The 8,042-nt window shown below is 38.9% G+C and overlaps 1 protein-coding gene across 2 annotated transcripts in view; it reads left to right on the plus strand.

The window, feature by feature from the left end:
- The first annotated feature begins 5,936 nt into the window (after positions 1 to 5,936).
- ikbke (inhibitor of nuclear factor kappa B kinase subunit epsilon) overlaps positions 5,937 to 8,042 on the plus strand; it is a 33,184-nt gene continuing 31,078 nt past the window's right edge. The window contains exons 1-2 of one of the 2 annotated variants that reach the window (XM_084061521.1): positions 5,937 to 6,148; positions 7,086 to 7,169. The gene's annotated coding sequence lies outside the window, so the exon portion shown is untranslated. The remainder of the gene's footprint in view (positions 6,149 to 7,085; positions 7,170 to 8,042) is intronic. The other variant, XM_084061522.1, reaches the window with a different exon arrangement.

Genomic DNA, 8,042 nt, shown 5'->3' on the forward strand with positions numbered 1-8,042 from the left:
CACCACCGCCAAAAAAAAAAGAAAGAAACTGACCCCTGAAAATGTTTGATTCCTCTAATAGCTCTTCAAAGCACTTCACTAACCCCCCCCCCCCCGCTAGCTGTAGCATTTAAAGCTCATAATAACTTTACACAATAATACTGGAACTCTCTGCCCCCCCCCTGGTCTCTTTTCTCCACCACCGCCCCCCCCCCCCCCCCTCTGCTGGTAGCTTCTGGTCATTGCAGCTCAGCTACCACAGAACCCTAGAGAGCGAGTGGTTCTCAAGCTTTTTCACATGTCAAGGACCCCCCAAAATGTATTTGGCCGCGGACGCCCCCCCCCCATCTTAAAATATTTTGTTCTAGGGACCCCCCCCCCCCAGCAGCAAAGATTTGAGTTACAAATGTTCGCTTTAAAAAAAAATATATATATTCAAAGATTTGCACACATTTTCACGATTTTTCAAAAATAGCAGATCTACAAGCTCACTGCGCGGCACTCAGTGCCACGCTATGAGCTTGTAGATCTGCTATTTTTGTATAGCCTTAAGTATAAAAGGTTAAAGTGGTTAAAATGATTGTGACGCTATATTAACACATTTTGCTGGGGAACCCCTGGAACCCCCCCCCAACCCAAGGACCCCTGGGGGTCCCCGGACCCCACTTTGAGAACCAATGCCCCTAGAGAAGTAAACAAACCCCCCTTCTCCTCTCCTCTCCTCTCCTCTCCTCTCCTCATGTAAACACGTATATCATGATAAAATCCTCAGTGTTCATTAAACTCTTGAGATTGAAAAAATGAACGAAAAAAAAAAAAAGAAGCTTATAGTGAAGTGAACACTGAGGATGTTTTAGGGAACAAGGACTCAGGACTCAGACCTTACAGCCTAACGGTAACATTCACTACTTGATGTGATGCTTGAGAGTGTGTTTGTTTTGTGTGGCGTGGGTGTGTGTGCGAGAGTGTGTTCATTATGATTACCCCACAACGCTTTGAGTGACGTACGAAGAAGCACTGTTTGGACAATTCTTACAGTACAATGGGGGGGGGGGGGGGGGGTGTTTGATTCCTGAGAATAAGACTGTGAAACGTGAAAAAAAATCTCTTTCTCTTTTGTACAAACTCAACACTCACTGTTTCCAAAGTAGGAGGACTGTGAGGGGAGAAAGATGGACCTATGGATGGATGACAGACGGACGGACGGACGCAGAGAAGATGCAGTGAATGAATTAAGAGGTTAATGAAGCTGGGGCCAAATATCAGTATCAAATGGTGTGTGATTTAACACACACATATAAATCAGGCTTAACAGCCTTTTTACCTTCTCTCTGCTCTAGTCCAAACTAAACAAACCCAGCAGTGATTCCTCCCTGTTCATCAGTATAGCACGCCGTCATCAGCATAACAACATGTTCTCCCCACGCATACATACAAGTTATTCTGAAATCTGTAGCAATAATAATAACAATAATAATAAAACAAAAACAAAAAAGCTGGCAGTTTTTTGAGGCATTCAGGAGGCTTGCGTCTCCTTTTACAGCATGACTTGTTGTGTCTAAGGGAGGGGGGGGGGGGGGGGGGGCAGCGTTTGAAACCCAGCATTTTGATAATATGGAATGTTGTGGGAAAAATGTACACACGTGTGCACATGCCTTTACCAAAGCTGTGTGTGTGTTCTGTGGCAGCTATATGGCCCATTTCAGGGGCTCCATGCATGCTGGGGCCACAGCTGGCAGCCATAGTGGCAAAGCTGGCCGACTGCATCAGTATATATATATACATATATATATACATATATAGCTATCTATCAACAGGTCAGATACACCTATACGACACTTAGAACAAAATGATAGCTTGCTCCTCTATCAGTATAACAGCAAAAAAAAGGGTTTGTTTTTTATTATTCTAATGGTGTGTATGATGTATATTTAATAGTCATGATGATGATGATAACTGGAAGCATATATAGAGCTGAGGAATGGAGATTCAGATTGAGTCTTCTTTGAGTGTGTGTGTGCGTGTGTGTGTGTGTGTGTTCTGGATTAGAAGCACAACCGACCCGCCTCATCCGATGCATTCTTAAAACAATTTAAGATGCTTTTTATGATTTACTTTATTGTTTATTATTAATGCTCAGAATTATTATTATAAATGGTAAAAAAAAATGTTGGAACTGTTGTTGTTGCCGTCTGGGTGTGGCTGCATGTGCCGCGTGTGTGTGTGTGTGTGTGTGTGTGTGTGTGTGTGTGTGTGTGTGTGTGTGTAAGCGTGCGTACGTGCATGTATGAGTGTGTGTGTGTGTGTGTGTACACACAGCCCCCATCATAGCCAGTCTCTGCAGCCAGACAGTTTCCTCCCACAATGTTCAAATGCTTCCGCTTTACAGTCTACACCAGTGGCGCTCAAACTTTTTCATGTCAAGGACCCCCAAAATTATATGTATTTGGCCGCGGACCCCCATCTCAAAATATTTTTTTCCCCAGGGACCCCCCAGAAGCAAAGATTTGAGTTACAAATGTTCGCTTAAAAATATACATCAAAGATTTGCACAAATCTTTAAGTTTAAAAAGAAATAGCAGATCTACAAGCTCGTAGCGCTATGAGCTTGTAGATCTGCTATTTTTGAATAGCTAAAGTATAAAATATGGTTAAAGTGGTTAAAATGTTTGTGTCGCTATAACATAGATATTGAATAGATAAAAATATATTTTAAGATATATTTTCGTGAACGGAAATGACAAACAGATGACAGCTTCCTGTCTCAGATTTTCGGGAGGATGTTGTTCCAGACTCTATGTAGCATTTTGGAGAATATATTTGTCTGGCTACGCGAGACTAAAGCTCATATAGCAGGGGGTCCTAGGGGGTCCTCAGAGTTACTACACGGGGTCCGCCAAATATTTGTGTGATATGATTTTTTTTGTAGAATCTATAGAAGAAGCTCATTTGTACAAGCTCACAACGCCTCGTAGATCTGCTATTTTTGGCTAAAGAGTTATAGGTGTAGAGGGAAAAAAGAGCAGCAAAAGTTTATCTAAAACACAATTGTATACAATATAGAGGGGGTCCCTGCTTCATCTCTCTCTCAGATAGGGGTTCCTTGGCCTGAAAACATTGAAGACCCCTGGTTTATACCATGTTTAACTCTATGGTTTATACCATGTTTAACTCTATGGTTTATACCATGTTTAACTCTATGGTTTATACCTCTCATCACAAAGGGAACAAACCAATGGCTAGAGGCGATAGCAGGTGACACATTGAGTCTGTCAGCACGATGCCACGGCCTGTGTGTGGAGCACCAGTACTGAACACAACACAACACAACACACACGCGCGCGCGCACGCCCGCAAAGGATGTGCGACGTGTGTCACTGTCCCAGCTTTTAACCACTTTAAACCCGGCATCCCTAATTTGTGGCATATCATTATAATATTCAAAACATTGCTAGAAAAATAGCAGATCTACAAGCTTGTAGATTGCCTTTTCATGTTTTTATGTTTCGGATTTTTTCCCCCAAACAAATTAGAAAATAGGGCACAAAAAAAATCACTGTCTCTTTTTTTTCATATCTCTTCCTCATTCAGACCTGCAGACAAAGACACACATTTGAAAATAGTTCCTTATGGTTTGTTACTTTGTTGCTTTTTGTGTTTGAAGGCAATGTATTAATTTGGCTTTATACTATACACCGTAAGAAGTGTACACACACACATGCTGGTAAAGTTGAACTAAATGAAGACTTCATGGTTTCAAAAGGACCGTTTTTTTTTTTTTTCTTACCAGGTCTGACCTCATTATGTTCCCTTCTATGGACCTTATTGTGTACTCTCTGCTCAGTTCTCCATTGTTCTGGTTCTTCCTCTTTTTGCTCGCATTCTCTCCACCCCCAAGTGACATCATCAACCACATTGAACCCTAGCGCGCCTCCTATTCTGAGGGTGCCACACATTGTTACGTCAAAAATAGCATCCCTATTCGCTGGGGGAACATTAGCCGAAAATATCCGATTTTACAAGCTCACCTACGTCTTGCAGATCGGCTACTTTCGGCAAAGAGGTTTGGTGTACAGGGAAAAAAGAGCAAGTTTAAAAAACATTGAGGTTAAATGTCTGAAAACACCCATTTAATGCTTCATCTCTCTCTCAGCTAAAGGGATCCTTGGCCTGAAAGACGTTGGAAGACGTGAGCTTGTAGATCTGCTATTTTTGAATAGCCCAAAGTATAAAAGGTTAAAGTGGTTACGATTTTTGTGACGCCATATTAACACGTTTTGCTGGGGACCCCCTGGAACTCCCCCCCCACCCCTCAAGGACCCCTGGGGGTCCCCTGACCCCACTTTGAGAAACAATGGTCTAAACACACTTTACCTTCACCCACACGTACATATGGTATGTGAGAGAGTGAGTGAGTGAGTGGTTGGTTGGTTGGTTTGCTCATGGGTTCCATGGCTGCGCTGTGAAGAAAAGCTGGGAGATTTTCCTGTCACCATAATATTGTCAGCCTGTCTGAATGCTAATCAATCATTTTGCCCTTCCTTGAGTGTGTGAATGACTTGGTTTGGTTGGAACTGACTTATCGTTAAATATGCATTGTTTGTGTCCATTTGAAAACAGCAGAACTAAAAATCGGAAAAAAAGAAAAGAAAAAAATGACTGTAATGTCAGATCTATTTATAGTTGTCTCTGTATTATTGGATAATCCTGTGTTCAAAATGTTACTTTGTATATACAATGTTGTACATTGCAGAGGTACACTCTTTTTTTTTGGTACAATATTGTACAGTAATAGCAATAGTAGTTTAATCAAGGCCTTATATAATTCAATGTGTAGTTCTTGTAGTAGATTTCCTTTTCTTTTTTTAAAATAAATATTGCTTGCTATAAAAAGATATCCTTGCTTTGGTCTGATTATTAATGATAAAACACAAATAATGAAATATCATTTTATTGAAGAAGGCGTTGGTGATATAATATTGATACTATAGGTCTGTTTAAAAACGGATACAGTGTTTACATTGTGTTATTATGTTGAGATAATGTAGCCTGCCACTAGAGGTCATTAATGCACAGCAAGAATACATCTATGACTCCAGTTCCTTCAGCATTCATTTTGAAGAATAAAGATCTTCATTCAAATGAAGGCTATTTTAAAATAGCCGATCTGTGAGCTTGTAGATCTGCTATTTTCAATATTTTTTTGTGTGATTTTCCGTTTTAAACTACGGTAATAATTATATGAATTATGAATCCTACCAATGATGGACAGTGTTGCCAGATTTTGCGAGAGAAATAAGCAACCATGTTTTGATTGATTGAATACTGTATTAGAAGTTTGCAGAAAAAAAGCACATGAAAGTACAGTTCAATACAACTTGTATCCTGTTAGCTGACCTTGTATTATAGAAAATGTTAATTGGTCCTCTGGCACAAAATATTTTCAGATGGGGGTGTGGCTACAGAGAAATACATATACATTTTGTGTTCTTAATTGTTGCTTAAACAATAATTAAAACATTAGTTTAACAAGCCAGTTCAAGTGTTTAACAATAAACAACTACACTTTAGAAACAAGTCCAAAAAACCCAACCTGCAAACTACCAATATCTACAAGCAACTTCACAGAAAAACAAGTCGCTTATAACAAGCAGACATGGCAACGCTGATAATAAGAGCCTGCAGGCTCACATGCAGTGACGTCATGCAGTGACGTAAGGAAAGCGAAACCCTTGGTTGGTTTCCATTCTGCTGATAACAAACCACATCCGGTCTAAAGCCCGCCTTACGCCACACCTGTATCCGGTCATTTCTGCTCACATATAACATTGGACGCATGGTACTGTTTCCGTATCCTGTCCGTGCCGGATGTGCAAAATGCAAAGTGAATGAATGTGAAGTCTTCCGCCGAACCAAAGGAAGCTTCCTTTGCGCTGAACGAGGAAATAAAGAAAGTCTGAAGTTTATTTATATTTCCGCCAAACAACGTCTTCCTCCTCAGTGGCAACTGGTGGCAACTACACTGTACCTACTGTACCTACTGTACTTACTGTACCCATGGGTCTGGTGCCAGCGGCCAGGCAGTGCCAACCTGTTTAATACAACTTATATTAACTTATTATAACACGTTTACTGGAGCTGTTCATACCGTCATGCTGCTTCTACACAGGTAGGCTTGTCTAATGATACAGTATAAATATAGTATATGTGTTTAATGATACAGTATATACGTGTGTGTGTGTGTGTGTGTGTGTGTGTGTGTGTGTGTGTGTGTGTGTGTGTGTGTGTGTGTGTGTGTGTGTGTGTAATGGTACAATACTGTATATTTACATGTGTCATGTTGTATAGTATTGTTGCAGACTTTTCTTAAAACAAAAACAATGTATTAATGTCTGCTGTCTCTGCATTTACACTGATGTCAGGTTTGAATGGATATTCTTGTATCAATTCAATTCAAATGAGCTTTATTGACATGAGAAAACATGGTTACATTGGCAAAGCAAGTATCAAAACATACAAACTATTTAAGAACAAATGGCTAAAGTATTTCTCCCCAAACTTCAACTTCATGGGTAAATATTACTTATTACTCCACTACAGCTAGGCTATTTTGAAACATTTAGTTACTAGTTACTTTGTAGACTTTTATAATTATGACAAAACAATACATTAACCACTTCAGCCCTATATGTACTTACCTGTAGTCTATTTACAAAATATCCAATCTACAAGCTCACAACATGTTGCAGAAGGGACGCATTGTGTTTGTGACCTTGTAGATTGGCTATTTCCCCCCAAAAAAAGAATCAAATGATTTTTAGACATATTGCACCTGTGAAATGGGACATTCCTGCATAACAAGTACTTTTACTGTTGGTACTTTTTTTATTATTATTATTTTTTATTATTATTATTATTATTATTATTATTATTATTATTATTATTATTATTATTATTATTATTATTGTTATTATTGTTATTACCCTTACCCTTATCATTAGTATTATTATTACCCTTATTATTATTATTATTATTATTATCATTATTATTATTATTACCCGTATTATTATTATGATAACATTTTATTTTATTTTTTTTATAACCAGATACATGTTGATGTATTTCTGCCCGTCCTCGTCTACAGTTATGCTGCAGATCATCTGGGATTTTGATCCAAGATAACCGACCAGGTAAAGTATTAAATGATGTCACTCTATGAATAAGTAGTGAACGTGTGGATGTAGGGTTGGAGCTATTGATCATTACTTTTTTCGATGAATCAATGAATCAATTAACCACTTAAGCATTGTATATCTTATACTTAAACTTATACTTAATTAGTAAAAAAAATAGCCTATCTACAAGCTCACAACACGTGGCATCGCAAAGCATTGTAAGCTTGTAGATCGGCTATTTTCAATATTAATTTAAAAAAACAAATCTAAACCTTTTCACTTATAATGAAATGCCCAAAATACGGATTGATTATTTATTGATTATTTTATTTAATGGTTGGTTATCGACATTCGTTTTTTTTATATTATCGATTAAATTGATTAGTTCAATTAACTTTTGCTAGACTCTCCACATGTCATGCTGCTTTCTGCTCCAAACGTTGGCTACAGCATTGGTTCTCAAAGTGGGGTCCGGGGACCCCCAGGGGTCCTTGAGGGAGTTCCAGGGGGTACCCAGTACCTAAATGATCGATAGTTAGGAACCAAATGTAACTCTGAGAGTGTACAAATGGAACCAAATGGACCCTAACGGGTCCATTTGGTTCCATTTGTATACTCTCTGAGTTAAATTAACATTGATTTTACAATATAAAATTGGGGTCCCAGAGATAAATGCCATTAAATGGGGGTCCATAGCCTAATGCATGTCAAACTGGGGGTCCTTGAAATTAAAATGGTTGAGAATCACTGCTAGAGCCATAAAAATCTTCTCTTATGGGGGGTCCCTGGCATATCTTTTCAAATGGGGGTCCGTGGGCTAATAAGTGTCAATTTGGGGGTCCTTGACATGAAAAAGTTTGAGAACCACTTACAGCTTTCCTAATGAGT

This window comes from Gymnoscopelus microlampas (genome assembly GCF_963454915.1).
Source record: "Gymnoscopelus microlampas genome assembly, chromosome: 7".
Lineage (NCBI taxonomy): Eukaryota > Metazoa > Chordata > Actinopteri > Myctophiformes > Myctophidae > Gymnoscopelus > Gymnoscopelus microlampas.